This window comes from Carcharodon carcharias, chromosome 1 (assembly GCF_017639515.1).
Source record: "Carcharodon carcharias isolate sCarCar2 chromosome 1, sCarCar2.pri, whole genome shotgun sequence".
NCBI lineage: Eukaryota > Metazoa > Chordata > Chondrichthyes > Lamniformes > Lamnidae > Carcharodon > Carcharodon carcharias.
This window is the reverse complement of record NC_054467.1, coordinates 58,892,428-58,913,271: the sequence shown is the minus strand read 5'-3', so window position 1 is coordinate 58,913,271 and position 20,844 is coordinate 58,892,428.

Below are 20,844 nucleotides of genomic sequence, written 5' to 3'. Positions count from 1 at the left end.
GAATGAAGCTGGACAGGTGGCTGAGGTGGTGGTGGGTGAGCATTTTAGTGATAGCGACCACAATATGGTACAATTTAAGCATGTTATGGACAAAGAAATAGACAAGTTGCAAAAAAATGTTTTGGATTGGGGAAGAGCAGATTTTAGTAAAATAAGGCAGTTTAGTAAAATGGGAACAGTTATCTGTGGGGAAATCTATAGAAGAACAGTGGGGGGTGTTCAAAGAGGAAATGGGGAGGGTACAGGCTCAACATGTTCCCTCTAGGGTGATAGGATGGAGTAACAAGCCCAGAGAACCATGGACGACGAGTGATATTCAGGTTACGATGAGAAGGAAAAGAGAAGCTTTTAGCAGGTACAAGGGAAGCAAATCAGTGGAGGGATTAGTGGAGTACAGAAAGTGCAGGGTAGAGCTTAAGAAAGCAATTCGGAGAGCAAAGAGGGGATATGAGAAAGCTCTGGCTGGTAAAAGTAGGGAAAATCCCAAGATATTCTGTAAGTATATCAATGGGAAGAGAATAGCCAGGGAAAGAGACCAAGGGGGAAGTCTATGGGTGGAGCCAGAGGACATTGGTAAAGTGTTGAACAAATACTTCACATCCATCTTCCTCCAAGAGAATGAGGATAAAGGTATGGAACTGGGGAACAGAGACTGCAAGGTTCTTGAGCAAATTGATATAGGGAGTGACAAGGTATTGGAGGTGTTGGCAGGCTTAAAAATGGACAAATCTCCAGGTCTGGATGATTTGTGTCCCAGACTGCTGAGGGAGGCAAGGGAGGAGATTGCAGGGGCTCTGACCCAAATTTTTAATTCCTCTCTGGCGAAGGGGGAGGTGCCAGAGGACTGGAGAACAGCTAATGTGGTTTCACCATTTAAGAAGGGTTGTAGAGATAAGCCAGGGAACTACAGACCAGTGAGTCTCACGTCAATGGTAAGGAAGCTATTGGAGAAAATTCTGAAGGAGAGAATCTATCTCCACTTGGAGAGGCAAGGTTTGATCAGGGATAGTCAGCATGGATTTGTCAGAGGGAGGTCATGCCTAACAAATTCGATTGAATTTTTTGAGGAGGTGACCAGGTGTGTAGATGAGGGTCGTGCAGTTGATGTACTTTATATGGATTCAGCAAAGCCTTTGACAAGGTCCCACATGGGAAACTTATAAAGAAGGCAAATGCACATGAGATATAAGGTAATTTGACAAGGTGGATTCAAAATTGGCTTAGTTGTAGGAGACAGAGTGTGATGACAGAAGGATGCTTTAGTGACTGGAAGCCACTGTCCAGTGGCGTACCACAGGAATCTGTGCTGGGTCCCCTATTATTCATCATTTATATAAACGACAGAGATGACTATGTGGGGGGTATGATTAGTAAGTTTGCAGATGACACACAGATTGGCCAGGTGGTTAACAGTGAGGTTGAGTGCCTTGGGCTACAGGAAGAAATAGACGGGATGGTCAAGTGGGCAGATAAGTGGCAGATGGAATTTAACCCTAAAAAGTGTGAGGTCATACACATTGGAAGGAGTAATTTAACAAGGAAGTATTCAATGAATGGCATGACACTAGGAAGTTGCAAGGAACAAAGGGGCCTTGGAGTGTGTGTCCATAGATCTCTGAAGGGGGAGGGGAATGTTAGTGGGGTGGTGAAAAAGGCATATGGGACACCTGCCTTTATCAATCGAGGCATAGATTACAAAAGTAGGGAGATCATGTTGGAGTTGTGTAGAACCTTGGTGAGGCCACAGCTGGAGTACTGTGTGTAGTTCTGCTTGCCACATTATAGGAAGGATGTGTTTGCACTGGAGATTCACCAGGATGTTGCCTGGGATGAAACATTTAAGTTATGAAGAGAGGTTGGATAGACTTGGGTTGTTTTCATTGGAGAAGAGAAGACTGAGGGGCAACCTGATCGAGGTGTACAAGATTATGAGGTGCATGGACAGGGTGGATAGGGAGCAGCTGTTCCTCTTAGTTGAAGGGTCAGTCAGGAAGGGACACAAGTTCAAGGTGAGGGACAGGAGGTTTAGGGGGGATGTGAGGGAAAACCTTTTTACCCAGAGGGTGGTTACGGTCTGGAATGCGCTGCCTGGGAGGGTGGTGAAGGCAGGTTGCCTCACATACTTTTAAAAGTGCCTGGATGAGCACTTGGCACGTTATAACATTCAAGGCTATGGGCCAAATGCTGGTAAATGAGATTAGGTAGGTAGGTCAGGTGTTTCTCATGTGTCGGTGCAGACTCGATGGGCCGAAGGGCCTCTTCTGCACTGTGTGATTCTGTGATACCAGAAATGTATGGGCATAATTATCAGAAAAGGATTGACAGACTGAATCTCCTCTTGAAAATAGAAGGCTGAGCAGTGATTTACGATTATGAAAGACTTTAATAGAGTGGATCAGAAATTCCCTCTTATAGGCTATTAATCTAAAACAGTCACCAAGAAATCCAGTAGGTAATTCAGAAGAAACTTCTTTACCCAAGGAGTGGTAAGAGTGTGGAACTGATCATCACAGGGGGAGTTTGAAGCAAATAGTATAGATACATTTAAGGGAAGCTAGGCAAGTATTTGAGGAAGAATGGAATAGATGGTTACAATGGTAAATTAGTGAAAAAATGAGGGATGAGGCTCAATTGGAGCATAAGCACTGGTATGGACTGGGCCAATTGCCAGTTTCTGTGCCACATATATAATCCAATATAAATGCTGACTTTGCCAACAGCAGTGTCATCCTGTGAATGATTAATAAAAGTCTGCCTAAATAATCTTGTCACATGGTAATTGTACCCTTCTGTCTATGATGTGACTGTAGTGCCTTATTTTTCCACTCCAAGCTCCTCAACAAGTAGTTGAGACACCTCTTTTCTCCAGTGAAGGTGACTTCACAAATAGCCATCAGGTTTTTCTCTTTGACTGTAACTGACAATATAAGATGAAAGTTTTAAATAAAAATGAGGATCAATTGTATGACCTTAGAAAGTGGATTGATTAATGTCAGCTTGCTCTGGTCCATTTATCCCTTTCCTTTAACCTGAAGATTACTCTTGTACCATGTGCAATATCACAGCAGTCAATGTATTTGCATGGACAAACATCCTTTATTGTTTTCAGCACCACACAGCCTCTATGCAGCTGTTACCAGCATGGAAGAGGTCTAAGAACCAATAGCCTTTCTATCGCAGACTGAAAACACCATAATGATGTGGAAACCAGTGGGCATTGCTACTCACAAAATCTTTTATTCGCCTACAGTTTACCCCAGGATGCCTCTCAAATAGCAACTTATAGATTTATGGGATCAATCATATTTTGCAGAGCCCACTGTGGTACGGGCAATAAGCCTCTTCATGTTTTGTTTTAATTAAGATCTCAGTGTCCATCTCAGTGCAGAGATCCACATCACACTATTCAATAAATGCATCTTTTCACACCACAGCACAACAAATCTCCTTAAGAAATATTCATACTGATGTATATAACGAATATAAAACACCTTCATAACTATGTAAATATAGAAACAGAAGTAGCTGGGGAAAATGTTTTTTTTATCTTAACATGTCGCAGTGATAAATTGTGCAATTTGCTTGCTATATTATGTTGTTGATTCACACTAGCATATATGTGGCATTTAGAAATATTTTAATAACAGAAATGCAATAAATATAATTCCAACATTGCTAGGGATAGTGCCACATAGTTAAAAGTGTATTATCTTTATGCTAATCCTGTGGGTGTTTTGTGTGCTACTGAAGTGTCTTTTAATCATTTGAGATATTAGCAGCAACTTATTTCCTAGCACAATAAGGGTGAAAATAATTTCTAAAACCAATATAATAGAGACTCAAGGGAGGAGATGGCGTTGGGGTTGTGGGGGATGGGGGGGTGGGGTGAGTGGGTCAGTGTGTTGGTGGGGTAGAGGTGAGTGGGTGGGGGGTCTGAGAATTCTAAATTCAGGATCCCTATTGTCAGTGCCCATTGGGAATTTAGATGTGTATTGCCTGACATTTGGGTGCCTTGGCCAATATTTATTCCTCAACCAACATCACTAAAAACAGGCTATGTGGTCATTTGTCACATTGCTATTTGTGGGGCTTTGCTCTGTGCGAATTGGCTGTTGCATTTGCTACATTGCAGCAGTGACTACACTTTAAAAGTTCATCATTGGCAGTAAAGTTCTTTGGAATGTCCTGAGGTCCTGAAAGGTACCATGTAAATGCAACTCTCTTTCATTCTATACAGCCATATTATAAAAAAAAACACTTATTATTCAGGCTCAGAAAATAGTGAAACATGTTGCAAAATTTAATGCTCCCCGTGGAGGCAGACTGGAAGTTTGATGGAGTGGCGGTGGGAAGGTGGCCTACAATGGGGCAGGAAGGTGAGAGGTTGCCTTCCCAACTTCCCCAAAATATGTCTGGGGTGGGAATGGTCAAGGCTGACCTTTATGCCCGGAGGCCAATTGAGGCCCTTAACTGGCCACTTAAGAGCCATTTATGGACTTCATCCCACTGCCACTGTTATCAACCAGCAGTGGGCAGAGGCAAACCTGTAGGTGAACCTTGGCTGGTATGCCTGTGGCCCTGTAGGGAGGAATCCCTCCTTCTCAGGCATTCTGTACCCAACAGAAGGACTTGCTGGCAATAAGGAAGGGACCCTCAGGGAAACAGTCCCTGCTCTTCACAATGACGTCTATCCCCTCCCTTGCCAGGGCCTCCCTGATCCAATCCAACTCATCATCGTCTGGGGACTCCACTAATGATCTTCATCAGTGAGCCTACTGCAATACCAGCAGTGGGCACCGCTCTCAGTGTCTCTACTGGAGAGCTGCTGGCCTCTTATTGGCCATCAGCTTTGGGAGGACATGCACACTGCAACAGAAGATCTAGTGGGAAATTGCCCCTGGTGGAGCCAGGAAACCTGTCAGCAGCTCATTGGCAGCCCAAGTGGAATTTAATCCTAACAGGCCTCCCGGAAATGGCCAAAGTGGTGTTCAACTGGTTCTGCAGCTGGTAGATGGGCCCTCTGCTATGACTTTTAAATTCTACTCATGGTGTCAAAATGATGACCTCCTGAACCTGTCATTCCAACCCTCAAAACCCATGTCTTATTATGTCTCATGCTGCTAACTTCTTAATTTGATCTGGTTGAATTTATGAGCCTGAAGTTTTTGGAAAAGTTTGTTCTTAATTGTGTTGCCTCATTAGTGCATAAATCCTTAATCAGCACATTAGACAATAAATTTGAGATATATCTAAATTAATAGGGACATAGATTTCAACAAACATGAGTGTCCATGTTATTTACCATATGACCTACTAAAGCAAAAGGTCAGAAAATGCAGATGTAAAATAAGGAAACTGTGCACGTAGAAAAAAAAAGAAAAACACTGCATTTATATAGCAACTTCATGCCCCCAGCAACAGCAGCTTTCATTTATATAGCATACTAAAACATCCCAAGGTACCTTACTAAAATCTTGGTGAAAGAAGTAAGTTTTAAGGAACATCTTAGAAACACTGAAAAACACTTCAGCAACAATGAATTACTTTTGAAGTGCATCCTCAGGACAACAAATCCTTTGAGGGTGCAATCTCGCATGATGCCTGCTCAGATTCTTAGCTGGTGAGTCACACTTCACAAGTGAGCAAGAGAAGATGATGGTGGTGTAGGGACAGTAACTCCCATTCCTACCTCTTTCCGGCATCTCACAACCCCCAGTAACACATCAAAGGTTGTGGCTGCCTGAGCCCATGGACTCCTGCTACACAAATAAAGGCCGTATCAGAGAGAAAAGATATGAATTATTATCGGCTAGGTAAGTATGTTGAAAATGGCTGCTGTTTTTACTTACAAATTGAGGGGCTCTCCAAACTTTCCCATCCCGCCTGTGTCAAAAAATCCCAGCCTGTGTGTCTTCACCATAGAAGACATAAATAACAGCCCAGAAATAATTGTAAATCAAGAGGTTAAGTGAAGGAGGAAGTTAAAACAATAACATTCACTAGGGAATGGGTACCGAGAAAATAATTAGAACTGAAGACTGACAAGCTCCAAAGTCCTGATGGACTTCATCCTAGGCTCTTTAAAAGAAGTGGCTGCCGGGTTAGTAGATGCATGGTTTTAATTTTCCAAAATTTCTTACATTCTCGAAATATTCCATCAGATTGTAAAATAGTGAATGGAACTCTTCTATTCAAGAAGCGGGAGGCAGGAAGCAGGGAACCAAAACCAGTTAGCCTAACAGCTGTCATAGGGAAAGGCTGGAACCTATTATTAAGGAGGCATTTCGGGCATTTAGAAAATCTTAATGCAATCAGGAAGAGTCAACATGGTTTTGTGAAAGGGAAATAGTGTTTGACTACTTTATTTGAGTTCTTTGAGGAAGTAACAAACAACATGGAAAAAGGAAAAAAGCAAAGAACTGCGGATGTTGGAAATCCAAAACAAAAATAAAAATACCTGGAAAAACTCAGCAGGTCTGGCAGCATCTGCAGAGAGGAACACAGTTAACATTTTGAGTCCGTATGATTCTTCAACAGAACTAAGTAAAAATAGAAAAGGAAACATGTAGATGTGGGGCAGAATTTTGCCCTTGGTGGGCGGGCTCGGTGGGATCAGGAAGCCGACCACTGCCCACAAACGGCACCTAACTGTGATTTCATGCTGGTGGGCTAATTAAGGCCCACTCAGCATAAAAGGCGAGCGGCAGCGCTCAGCGCTGCCCAGGTTGGGGGGGGGAGGGATGGTGGTGGGGGGGCGGGAGGGCAAGCGGGCCAAGCATAAACTTTGTGCATGCATGCAAGTGGGCACTTCATAATCTCCCCGAGGCACAGAGCTGCCTCAGGGAGGTGAAGAGATATGAAAAAAAACATTTTTTTAAATGTAATGAAACCCGTCCCTTCACGTGACTGTCACATGAGCAGGGATATGCTATTAATGAAAATTTAAGTTTTTATTTTATTTTTATTTGCTTTTGGAAACCTCATTGCGCTCGTGGATGAAGTTTCCAAAAAAATGCAAAGGCCGCTTGGCCTTTTCACCTGACCCAGGCAGTGAAAAATTAAGGTTGATTACTTAATGGCTTTAACAGGCTTTTTAATTGTCGGTGGGCATGCTGCTGACTCCAGTTCTCGCCCGCTGACCAAACTATCGGGCAGCTGTGCTGTCAGTAGCTTGGCTGACATCAAAGCACGTCATTTCACATTCGAGAAGGTCGGGCACATGCTCACCCGCCGAGCGAAAATTTCTGCTTGTGGTGTTCTTAGATTTCCAGAGGCACTTGACAAGGTGCCACATCAAAGGTTACCACATAAAATAAGAGCTCATGGTGTAGGGGTTAACATTTTGCATGGATAGAGGATTGTTTAGCCAACAGGAAACAGGCAGTAGGTATAAATGGATCATTTTTGGGTTGGCAAGCCTTAACTAGTGAAGTCCCACAGGGATCAGTGCTTGGGCCCCAACTATTTACAATTTATATTAATGACTTGGATGAAGGGATCAGGTGTATGGTTGCTAAATTTGCTAATGACACAAAGCTGGAAAGGACACTAAGTTGTAGAGAGGACATAAGGAGTCTGCAAAGGGACAGATTAAGTGAGTGGGCAAAAATTTGGCAGAAGGAGTATGATGTGGGAAAATGTGAACTTGTCCATTTTAGCAGGAAGAATATAAATGGACAAAAAATATAAATGGACAGAACTTATAGAGCTCTATAGTACAGAGGGATCTGGGTGTCCTGGTACATGAATCATAAAAAGTTAGCATGCAGCTATAGTAAGTGATTAGGAAGGCAAGTGGGATGTTATTGTTTATTGCAAGGGGTGTGGAATGTAATAGCAGGGAAGTTTTGCTACAGCTGTACAGGATATTATGAACTCCACATTAAGAGTACTGTGTACAGTTTTGGTCTCCTTAAAGGACATAAGTGCATTAGAAGTAGAGAAAGGATTCCTGGGATGAGGGGGTTATCTTATGAGGAAAGATTGGAAAGGCTGGGCCTGTATCCATTGGAGTTTAGAAGAATGAAAGGTGATCTTATTGAAACATATAAGATCCTGAGGGGACTTGACAGGGTGAATGCTGAAAGAATGTTTCCTCATGTGGAAAAGACTAAAACAAAGGGGCATAGTTTAACAATAAGGGGTCTCCCGTTTAAGACAGAGATGAGGAGAATTTTTTTTCTCTCAGAGGATCATGAGCCTGTGAAATTCTCTTCTCCAGAGTGTGGTGGAGGCAGGATATTTGGATATCTTGAAGGCAGAGGTAGATAGATTCTTGACTAACAAGGGAGTCAATGAGTATAGGGAGTAAGCAGGAAAGTGGAGTTGAGGCCACAATCAGAACAGCTATGATCTTATTAAGTGGTGGAGCAGGCTCGAGGGACTGAATGGCCTATTCCTGCTTCTAATTTGTATATTCATAAGCCTACTTGTCTGGACGCTAGGGCCCTAACCAAGAGGGGATCCCCAGACATGAACTAATCGAGCTATAATGGAGGTGCCTTAAGCCCAATCACTTGAACAATAGGACCCTTACTGTGAGAGAGGGAGTCCCAGAGATGGACTGATTAAAGTTGCAAGGGAGAATATACCAGTGACAACCATGTTTGAATCACTGGGTGATGGTTATGTGACAGGCCCACCCTCTGTGTGTTTTGAGCTTCTGCTTTCTCTGCAGTAAGAGGATAAGAAGCTGAGGTGCTGAGAGAGTGAGGTGCCTCCTTCCTCCCTCTCTCTCCAGCCCACCTTGCAAGCTTCAAACTCTGTTTACTGAACATAACCATCCAGGGACACCCATGCTGCAGACTGAGAATTCTTAAAAGAATTTAATCTAGCACTACCATCTCCAGGAGAACAGCCAAATCAGCCATCGACATTTTTAACTTGGAAACATCAAAGTCGCAAGACCACCAAATTCATCCTGAAGCCAGGCGAGTCACCAAACTACAGACTGTACATTCCTTTTATTTTTACAAACTCTACTTGCACCAACCTACCCTTCCCCACGCTGTAATCTATTTGTGTGCATGTGTGACTTTTGAGTGTGTGAAAGTTCAAGTGTATTTTATTATTTTACTTAGCTTGGTTTAAGTATAATAAGGCTAACTTTTTTCTTTGTTAAACTAAAGAAAATCTGTCCGATTTGGTTCTTTATGATCACAGCAAGTATTCACCGAATTGACAAATTTATCCTTTTCCAAGACACAAAAAATTGTTGTGGTCAAATGAGGAGAGGGAAAAGAGGGAAGCCATTTGACCCCTCCTGATCATAACGCTCTGCCAAAAGTGTTTATTGGCAAAGGCATAACTAAAGATGTCATGTCTACAAAGATTGTGGTAATCCAGGCAGGTGGAGTCAGAACTTTGAACAATGCTGGAAGATCTGCAGTAAGTGGGATGTGGTGGCCACTCATTGCCTGTGGGATACTCTGCAGACACCTATGTATGCACAAGTTGTCACGACACTTACATCTGAGACTCTTCCAGGTGCCTCAGCTTTTCAGGCCACCTGAATGCCTCTATGGATGGACATTGGATGACAAGGGCTATGGTCTGAATGCGTAACAGTTATGTAGAACTAAAACACAATGGCAGAGGACACCTATGCAGTGCTCTGCACAACCTGGCACTCCAGAGTAGCCTTTGAGAATTAGGATCTCCTTGAGTGCACAGCCTCCTCCTCTGAAGAGGAAGATCTGAAGGGGGCGCGAGTACAGGTGGCAAAAGGTAATGCACCCAAGGGTATGATGCCAACGGACATTGATGTGCTTGCCAGGGAAATGAGCAAATCACTCAAATGGGCATGTTTCTCCTGCACCTACCTTAAATGTCCATGTAAAAGCTTCACTGTTCTCCCTCACATAGCTTTGTAGGCCTTTCCTTGAATGCCCATACTATTTCAGTGGGCCCATCTTGACAAAATACTAAGGTATCATTCACCATTACCCTTGTGTTTCTCAGAACTTCTTACCTCCTCCTCAGGAGCTCACCAGCCTATGATGGCCCAATGGTGCAGAAGACAGCACTCGAGTCATTAACTGAAGCAAAACATCCCCTTTCATTACACAATGAGCCATCATCCAGTGAGAGCCAAGTTCAACTAGCTGGTTTTACATGAACCCTGTGGGTGCGCCTGCATTGAGCTGCTGGAGCACATGTAGCTGAAGTAGAGGTCAACTGCTTGCCTTATTTCTGCTCCAGTGTATTAGATGACCGCAGCACTCTTCCTCTGGGTGGCTGAGGCCCTGAGGGCCCTGAGGGTCCTGACATTTGGGAAGGGGGGTGCCTGGCAGGGGGGTGGTGATGGGCACCTTCAACCTGTGCAGCTTGCTGAAGCATTGGTTTAACCAAAAAATGGCTAGCGTCAGTACTTGCCCAGGGGCTTCAGGCAGCCGCATCCCAACCTTTAAAGGCCTATTTATCCTTCTCTGCTCACCTGAAGTTCTTGAGTGCCTGCAACAATCTATGCATCTCAGTCCATCTTGCCCACCCATCACTCCACAGAGCTCATGGATGAGGCGATGGGATGCAGCTCAGCATGTACCTCCTGCACCCACTGTGTGGTATGCTGCATTTGACTATTGTCAATACTAAATGGCATCTTCCCCACTGACAGTGTGCCCTGCAGATATCCCTTCTAGCACCATTGCCTCCTTCTCCATCAGCATCCATACTGCGAACAATGGTATTCAACCTTTAGTTTGCCTTTGCTCGATGGCATTGTGAACTCACATCTCCTGCAAACACAGACATACACGGTGTCACTGGTCTCTCATAGGCCGGATGTACTCATTGTTCTGTACCAGCTTCAAAGTCCAGCACAGTTTTACTGGGAGGCGTGCTGCTAAGGGGCATGTAGTATGGAGCTGTGAGACTGCTATATGTTTCAGTGAGAATGTTGGTGCCTAGTCATGCCCAATGTTTGAGTTGCCAATATCTCCTCAAATTTAAAAGCAAAATACTGTGGATTCTGGAAATCTGCAACAAAAACAAAAATAGCTGGAAAAACTCAGCAGGTCTGACAGCATTTGCGGAGAGGAAGACAGTTAACATTTCGAGTCCGTATGACTCTTCATCAGAACTCAAATTTCATTGGCACCTTTTGTGACACCCAGGCCTGTCAGTTCGGTTTAACAAGACGCACTCACCTTACCAGATTTCAATGGGTTAATGAATTGCTTGCAGCACTACAGCCACATCCTTGTGACCATCCTGCAGCTGCAAATTCCCTCTGAGATCTCCAGACCTCACAAGCCTTGGTGAGACTTGCTGCCCTCTACCTCTGTCTGTGCCCTTTCTGCCTGGATGAGCACTTCCAAGGAGACATCACTAAATTTGGGATAAAAACAAAAAACTGCGGATGCTGGAAATCCAAAACAAAAACAGAATTACCTGGAAAAACTCAGCAGGTCTGGCAGCATCGGCGGAGAAGAAAAGAGTTGACGTTTCGAGTCCTCATGACCCTTCAACAGAACTAGGTGAATCCAAGGAAAGGGGTGAAATATGAGCTGGTTTAAGGTGTGTGTGTGTGTGTGTGTGTGTGTGTTGGGGGGGGGGGGGGGTGGGGTTGGGTGGGAGGAGAGAAGTGGAGGGGGGTGGTGTGGTTGTAGGGACAAGCAAGCAGTGATAGGAGCAGGTCATCAAAAGATGTCACAGACAAAAGAACAAAAGAACACAGAGGTGTTGAAGTTGGTGATATTATCTAAACGAATGTGCTAATTAAGAATGGATGGTAGGGCACTCAAGGTACAGCTCTAGTGGGGATGGGGGAAGCATAAAAGATTTAAAAATATTTAAAAATAATGAAAATAGGTGGGAAAAGAAAAATCTATATAATTTATTGGAAAAAAACGGAAGGGGGAAGAAACAGAAAGGGGGTGGGGATGGAGGAGGGAGTTCAAGACCTAAAGTTGTTGAATTCAATATTCAGTCCGGAAGGCTGTAAAGTGCCTAGTCGGAAGATGAGGTGCTGTTCCTCCAGTTTGCGTTGGGCTTCACTGGAACAATGCAGCAAGCCAAGGACAGACATGTGGGCAAGAGAGCAGGGTGGAGTGTTAAAATGGCAAGCGACAGGGAGGTTTGGGTCATTCTTGCGGACAGACCGCAGGTGTTCTGCAAAGCGGTTGCCCAGTTTACGTTTGGTCTCTCCAATGTAGAGGAGACCGCATTGGGAGCAACGAATACAGTAGACTAAGTTGGGGGAAATGCAAGTGAAATGCTGCTCCACTTGAAAGGAGTGTTTGGGCCCTTGGACGGTGAGGAGAGAGGAAGTGAAGGGGCAGGTGTTACATCTTTTGCGTGGGCATGGGGAGGTGCCATAGGTGGGGGTTGAGGAGTAGGGGGTGATGGAGGAGTGGACCAGGGTGTCCCAGAGGGAACAGTCCCTACGGAATGCCAACAGTGGGGGGTGAAGGGAAGATGTGTTTGGTGGTGGCATCATGCTGGAGTTGGCGGAAATGGCGGAGGATGATCATTTGAATGCGGAGGCTGGTGGGGTGATAAGTGAGGACAAGGGGGACCCTATCATGTTTCTGGGAGGGAGGAGAAGGCAGGAGGGCAGATGCGCAGGAGATGGGCCAGACACAGTTGAGGGCCCTGTCAACGACCGTGGGTGGAAAACCTCGGTTAAGGAAGGAGGACATGTCAGAGGAACAGATGCGACGGAGGCGAAGGAACTGAGAGAATGGGATGGAGTCCTTACAGGAAGCGGGGTGTGAGGAGCTGTAGTCGAGGTAGCTGTGGGAGTCGGTAGGCTTGTAATGGATATTGGTGGACAGTCTATCACCAGAGATTGAGACAGAGAGGTCAAGGAAGGGAAGGGAAGTGTCAGTGATGGACCATGTGAAACTGATGGAGGGGTGGAGATTGGAAGCAAAATTAATAAATTTTTCCAAGTCCCGACTAGAGCATGAAGCAGCACCGAAGTAATAAAACACTCTTCCTCTGACTGTAGCCATTTCCTGAAAGTAGCCCTTGTTTAGCCTCCCTTCTAGGTGCCTCTATGTATGATGCATTTAAATTGAATGCTGCCATCCCTTTAAATATGGTACAAAACCTGAAAATGCTGGGAAAACTCAGCAGGTCTGATAGCATCCGTGGAGATAGAAACAGAGTTGACGTTTCGAGTCCGTATGACCCCTCGAGAAATATGGTGCCTGCATTTCATCTTCCGAGACTTCATTCTGTCCATCACCATTTGCTAGCTTGCACACCTGCCAATTCTTGGATGCTGCCAAAACCTGATATTGTGTCCCATGGTATCATCTGGCCACATGACGTACTTGCTCCCTTCCGGTAAAATCCAGCCCACAGTTTCTGTTAACTAGGTATCTTGACCAGCTTGCAGTTTTAAAGTTCTAAGTCAAAGTCTAAATGTTAAACTAAATTACAACTTGAGACATGAATGCCAGAGAGATCCCACCTGCACCTAATTTTCGATTTTAGCAATTGGTTTACAAAGTATGCTGTTCCCTGAGCACTCTATGCTTCGCAGCAAGCAATTAGGAGGGTAAGTAGCATGTTAGCTTTTCTTACGAAGGGAGTGGTGTAGAAGGGTCCAGAAGTCTTACCTCAATTATACAGGACATTTGTGAGGTTGCATCTAGAATACTGTGTGCAATTTTGGTCTCCCTACCTAAGGAAGGACATGCTTGCCCTAGAGGGAATGTAATGAAGGTTTACTAAACTGGTTCCTGGGATGAGGAAATTGTCCTATGGGGAGAGATTGTGTAGACTAGACCTATATTCCCTGGAATTCCCTGGAATTTAATGGAATGAGATGTTATCTAATTGAAGTATAAAATTCTTAGGAGGCTTGACAGGATAGGTGCTAAGAAAATGTCCCCCAAAACTGGGGAATCTCAAACATGGGGACACAGCCTCAGAATAAAGAAATATCCATTTAGGACTGAGATGAGAAGAAATTACTTCACTTTGGTCTACCCCAGAGAGCTGTGGATGCACAGTCTTTGAGTGCATTCAAGAGGGAAGTTAATAGATTTTTGGGTATTAAGGGAATTAAGTGAAATTAGGATAGTGCAGGATGGTGGAGTTCAAGTAGAAGATTAGCCATGATCCTGATAAGATTCTCAAAAGGCCAAATGCCCTACTCCAGCTACTATGTTCTTATGAATATTGCTGAACAAAGAGACATGTCTAAGCTTTTTGTCTTGCACTCATTAGGACACTTGCTAGAATACCAATATAAGGGGAAAACAACAATTAATACTATAAGTGAAGAGAGTGCTGATTGGTTGGCAAGTAGCGTTGCCATGGAGAATGCACCAATGATGATGACTGACAATTAACTGCCAAGCATTGTTTGAAATTTAAACCAGGAAGCTTGACCCTGATTGGTCAAGGCATTGCCCTGGGGAATGAGTCAACGAATGGCTTTTATTTTGTTTAGATGAAACAGGTGCAATGTATTTATATATTCTTTCTGTCTGCAAAGAACAGGGCCCTGTGTCGTAATATATGCAGCTTCCAGTAAACTCAAATGTGCCACACTGTGAGCCCGACTGAAAATCTTAAATTGGTTGTCAGCGTAATTCTTGGCACACTAAGGGTTCCTTAGCAAATATTGTGCAATCACAGAACCGCATCTAATTTTAGACACTGTGTTCTGAGTTTTGCAAGCACAGGCTGGTTGGGTACAGTCTGTGCCCGGCCCATTGTGAACAGTGGCTGGGACATGCTGTTTGATATGATCCGCCAGTCTTTGGAGTTACAGCCATCATACCTATCATCACACAGGCACTGGAATTCATATACCACATTACTCATTTGCATGATAAGCAGAACGTCTTTTTGACTTGATAGCAGTATCCTGTTAGTGGTGAATACCACTTGTGTTGCTACTGCATAGTAGCAGCGTGAAACAGCTAGCTTCACCTGTTGCTCAAAGTTTTGAGATACCTTGCCCTTCCAGGATAATCTGAGATAGACTGGGCATTTTTCAGAGCCGAAAGTGACAGCCTTAGGCCGGTTAATGAGTTTGTGTGATATACAGCACAAAATGATCTGATTAGGGTAGCCATTATCCTGCACCATGTGTTTGATGCACCCTATTTCAGCCTCAAGTTTGCATGGTGAGCAAATGGCTCAGGTCCTATTTACAAGGTTGCCAATAAGACCAATCTTATAGCATGTGGGACTGTAAGAATCCGAGCGTGTATATTGACCAGTGAAGGTAGACTTATGGTAGAGAACCCCCAGCAGATTCCTCAACTTGTACGTCAAGGAAGGCGAATTCCTTTGACTGCTCCATTTCAAAGGATGGAGCCCACTAAGACATGTAATGAAATTATTATGTGCAGCTGCTGATTTAACTATAACAAATGTTTCATCCACATATTGGAAATATGTGAGGGGTAGGAGGTTAGGCGTCATTCCATCAAAGACACATTTCTCATGGAACCCAGTAAAGATATTTCCAAGAGCTGGGCCTAGGGGGGATCTACTTGGACATACATGGTGTCATTAAAACTGAACTCAACTGCGCAGGTTGCCGAGTTCATAAGTTCAGTGAATACTGAGTCACACAATGGTGGCTGGTCTAGATCGCCATGCTATAGTGCTGCAACGCAAATATCTATGGTTGCCTTAAGTGGAACATTACAACCTTGGTCTAACCATAGACAAAAGAGTTGATTTCCGGAGGTGAAGTGAGAGTGACTGTCCTTGACAGGAAGACAGTGTAGCAGCAAGGAGACGGAGCAAACTTGAAGTCAATGGATATGAGAGGGAAAACTTCACTGACCAGAATCGTACCAACCAAGCACAGAAGAAGCTGGCTATTTTTGCTGGAGGCCAACCATCTCTGCAGACCAAAAAACTTAATCTGCTTGATCAATTACCTTCTGTCCATTATAAGGTCAGAAGTGGGAATATTTGTTGATGATTATACTATGTTCAGCATCTGCTTACTTTTGACATTACCATCATTGCATCCCTCACCACAAAATGTGTAACATCAAGAGCAAGTCAGAGGCTGAGTATAGTGTGATGAGTGACACACTTCTTGACTCTACAAGTCTTTTCCACTACCTACAAAGAACAAATCTGGAGTTTGTTGGAATACTCTCTGCTTATCCAGATGACCACAGCTCCAACAATGCTCAAGAAGTACTACACCAGTCAGGACAAAGTACCCACTTGATCAGCACAACTTTCACCACCACTACGGGTGAGATCCCAGAGGACTGGAGAATGGCCAATGTTGTTCCATTATTTAAGAAGGGTAGCAGGGATAATCCAAGAAATTACAGGCAGGTGAGCCTTACGTCAGTGGTAGGGAAATTATTGGAGAAGATTCTTCGTGACAGGATTTGCTACCATTTGGAAGCACTTGGGTATATTAGTGAGTGGCAGCATGGTTTTGTGAAGGGGAGGTCGTGTCTCACTAACTTGATTGAGTTTTTCGAGGAAATGACAAAGATGATCGACGATGGAAGGGTAGTGGATGTTATATACATGGATTTCAATAAGGCCTTTGACAAGGTCCCTCATGGCAGACTGGTACAGAAGGTAAAGTCGCACGGGATCAAAGGTGAGCTGGCAAGATGGAGACAGAATTGGCTTGGTCATAGAAGACAGAGGGTAGCAGTGGAAGGGTGCTTTTCTGAATGGAGAGCTGTGACTAGTGGTGTTCTGCAGGGATCGGTGCTGGGACCTTTGCTGTTTGTAGTATACCTAAATGATTTGGAGGAAAATGTAACTGAGCTAATTATTAAGTTTGCAGAGGACACTAAGTTGGAGGAGTTGCAGATAGTGAAGAGGATTGTCAAAGAATACAACGGGATATAGATCGTTTGGAGACTTGGGTGGAGAAATAGCTGATGGAGTTTAATCCGGACAAATGCGAGGTAATGCATTTTGGAAGGTCTAATACAGGCAGGAATTATACAGTAAATGGCAGACCCCTTAAGTGCATCGACGGGCAGAGGGATCTGGGTGTACAGGTCCACAGGTCACTGAAAGTGGCAACGCAGGTGGATAAGGTGGTCAGGAAGGCATATGGCATGCTTGCCTTCTTCGGCAGGGGTACTGAGTATAAAAGCTAGGAAGTCATGCTGCAGCTGTATAGAACCCTGGTTAGGCCACACGTGGAATATTGCGTGCAATTCTGGTGGCCACATTAACAGAAGGATATGGAGGTGTTGGGGAGGGTGCAGAGGAGGTTTGCCAGGATGCTGCCTGGTCTGGAGGTTATTAGCTATGAGGAGAGGTTGGAGAAACTCAGATTGTTCTCACTAGAGCGACGGAGATTGAGGGGCGACTTGATAGAAGTTTACAAAATTATGAGTGGCATGGACAGAGTAGATAGTCAGAAGCTTTTTTCCAGGGTGAAAGAATCAATTACTAGGGGACATAGATTTAAGGTGAGAGGAGAAAACTTTACAGGAAATGTGCGGGGCAAGTTTTTTACGCAGAGGGTAGTGAGTGTCTGGAATTCATTGCCAGAGGAGGTGGTGGAAGCAGGTACGATAGTGCTGTTTAAGAGGCAACTTGACAAATACATGAATAGGATGGGAATAGAGGGATATGGATCCCGGAAGTGCAAAATGTTTTAGTTTGACATGCAATATGATCGGCGCTGGCTTGGAGGGCTGAAAGGCCTGTTCCTGTGCTGTACTTTTCTTTGTTCTTTGTTCTAAATGTCCACTTCCCACCACTGGCGCACTCTTGTACTGCTGGTGGAACCTCCTCTGAAGGGGAAGAGATGGGCAGGAGGGAGACGAGGCCAGGTGGGTGCGGACAGCATCCCAGGGACAGAGCTTTAAGAGGAGAGGCATGGGCTCAGCTTGTGCAGGGCCAGCAGGGAGGCCAAGGTGGGAGGGCATGCCAAAGATGCCACTACCCAGAGTTTAGAGTGTGCAGACAGCACTCCAACTACCTCCAGATGTCCGAGGTCCAGTGTCGCAGGAGACTCTGCCTCTCTAGTGACACAGTGACAGCCATATGTCATATGATAGGCCCAGAAATCGTCTCCAACTGTGTGGGCAGATACCCCATGTCAATGGCTTTGAAGTTCACAGTGGCCCTCAACCTCTATGCCTCCAGTTATTTTCAGGGATCAGTGGTGGATCTTGCGGTATTTCGCAATCAGCTGCACACAGTTGTGTCAAGCTCATGACTGATGCTATCTATAGACATGTCCGCACATTTACCCACTTCTGGACAGATGAGGTGAGCCAGAAGGAGAGCCCATGAGACTTCACTGCAATGGCTAGGTTCCCCCGTGTCCAGAGTGATATAGATTACACTCAAGTGGCCATCAAGGCACCAGCAGGTGAGCCTGGAGCTTTTGTAAACAGAAAGGGGTTCCACTCAATTAATGTTCAGATCATCTGTGACCACAGGACACACATTCTCCAAGTTTGTGCCTGTTACCCTGGGAGCTCACATGATGCTTACATCTTGTGGCACTCACAGATACCAAGGCTGTTTGTGGCTCCTGCACGAGTGGATGGATGGCTCCTGGGCAACGAGAACTATCACTTGAGGGCTGATGACCCCTCACTGTCACCCAAGAACTGAGGTCAAGGAGCGATACAACAGGATTCATGCCTCCACAAGAGCGGTGGTGGAGACGACCATCAGGCTGCTGAAGATGCGTTTCAGGTGCCTGGAACAGTCAGGAGGAACATTGCAGTATCCTCCAGAGCATGTCTCCCTCATAGTCGTCGCATGCTGCACCCTGCACAACCTGGCTCTGGCAAGGGGAGACCCATTGGATGCTGAGGTAAGCAAGGCAGCTCCACAGGCCACAGGGGATGACTCAAGTGATGACTCAGAGGAAGAGCTTGGGGAGGTGCAGAGTGAGGACCTCGAGGCAGAGGATAGGAACCCTCATACAGGCAGGGACACCAGGGATACTTTGATCCAGCGAACCTTCTGCTAAGCATGCAAGGCACCGGTGCCTCGTCAAGCCAATGACACTGTCTCCTTTGCTAACAATCAATATATGAGAACCCAACCCAGTATGCCAGCACCACACAACACCATACTTTTATAAGCCTGTGCTGCATCTGGCACCTATTCAAACCATCCAGCCAACTCACCCTATTTAAATCAAATAAATGTTTATGTTACTTCACATGAACAAACAAAGTGTCCATCCCTAACATAAGCGTTAAAATAATTAACTCAAAAAATGTCACCCATGACACACCCCTGCTGTGCTCAAGGTGCCTTCGGTTTCTGTCTGTGGGTGCTGTGTCTTGATGACCCCCCTCGCTGACAGTGGTGTTGGGGGCAGCTGCTGACTCTGCTGTCCTGGTGGCCCTGATGACTTTGGTGGTCACCCTCTGGCCCCCAGAGCCTAAGCAGTCTCTGCCTTGGAGGGTTTATCCAGCCCCATGGCTGGGCACTCCTCTGTCATCTCGGCATCATCAGATGCAGTGGACACTGGTGGAGGGGTGGGGAGTGGAGGAGCTGTTGCCTTTGTCCAGAGATCCCTGAGAGAAGCCCATAGAGATGACAGGCAGCTTGTCTGCCAGCGTGAGGTGTGTTTGCACCTCCCTGCTCACCATTGATGGATGGGGACTAGCAGGAAGACTGAGTGCCTATCCATCTCTCACACTGGCTGTAACCTCCTGAGGTCACTCACTGCTTGTGTGAGGGATTACAGGCCCGAGTGCAACCCCAGGAACTCCTGAGTCTGCTCCTGGAGCTGCCTCTCCATGAGAATTGCCACTGTTTTAATGGAAGAGGCTGTGTACTTGGTCTTAAGGGTCAACGCAGAACCTATGCTTCGCATGGACTTCTCTGTGACAGAGACCATGACATGCAGACCCTCATGGATCTCCACCAGTTTTCCCTGTGCATCCTGCTGGACATCCAGCATCTGCCGCCTGATGGATGACTCCAGAGGCTCAGCATCTGCCTCGGATGCAGCATGGTCTTGGTCTCCAGCTGTGCTCCCACTGTTGGCTCCCTGGGACCTCTCTGCATCTGCCAGCTTCTCATATGAGTGTGATGTGCCCTCACCGCTGTGCATTACCCATGGATCCGAATAACTAATGCCCACTGATGGGTGAGTATCTGCGCTGGTGCAGGCGTGATGTCTTCCTCAGAGTTTAATGGTGGGGTCTTTGGGGTCACTAGCAGCTCCTGTGGCTGGCACATCTGCGGGGGGGAAGTTAAAGATCAGCACATTCAATCATCATAGTCACTACACATGCTAGACGGGCTGAGGAGACAGTAGAGACCTGCTGAATGGTGCCATCTGCATTGGAGCTTCAATGGGCTCTCTGGCTGCGACAGTTCAGTTTCTGATGAGGAGTCCGTTACGTTTCCAGTACCCACCGCACATGCATCTGTCATCTACACTCTTACCTTCATCCAAGACCCCTGCCTCACTGCGACCGGACGAGCGAGTTAGTGGGTCACATTCTAGTTCCAGTGCATTGCTTTCATGCTTTGTGAGGATGCATAGATTTGGCACTCTTCCAACCACCCTGTGGTGCTCTGCAGCGTTATGACTGTTCTTTTCCTGAGAGGGAAAAATAGCCTCATAATTGCTCCATCTCCCTGAAGGCCCTCTCCTGGTTCCCACCCACCCTCGTACCCGGGTCATAGGCAGGCCGTGTCACTGTGGCACATCTCACCCTGCAATGACCACAGCAGATCATTGAACCTTTTGAGGCACTGAAGCCACATGCAGCACACCACGTCAGGCCCACTGAGGTGGGCGGCGACCTCTGTTCAGGACTTCTTAGGTAGGGTGGTCTTCTCTTGCTGTCCCTGGGCATTAGGATATGCTGTTTGGCACTGACCTCCTAGACCAGCACTCCCAGGCACTCACCTGAGAAACGGGAGTGCCGCAGGGGTTAAGTGCTC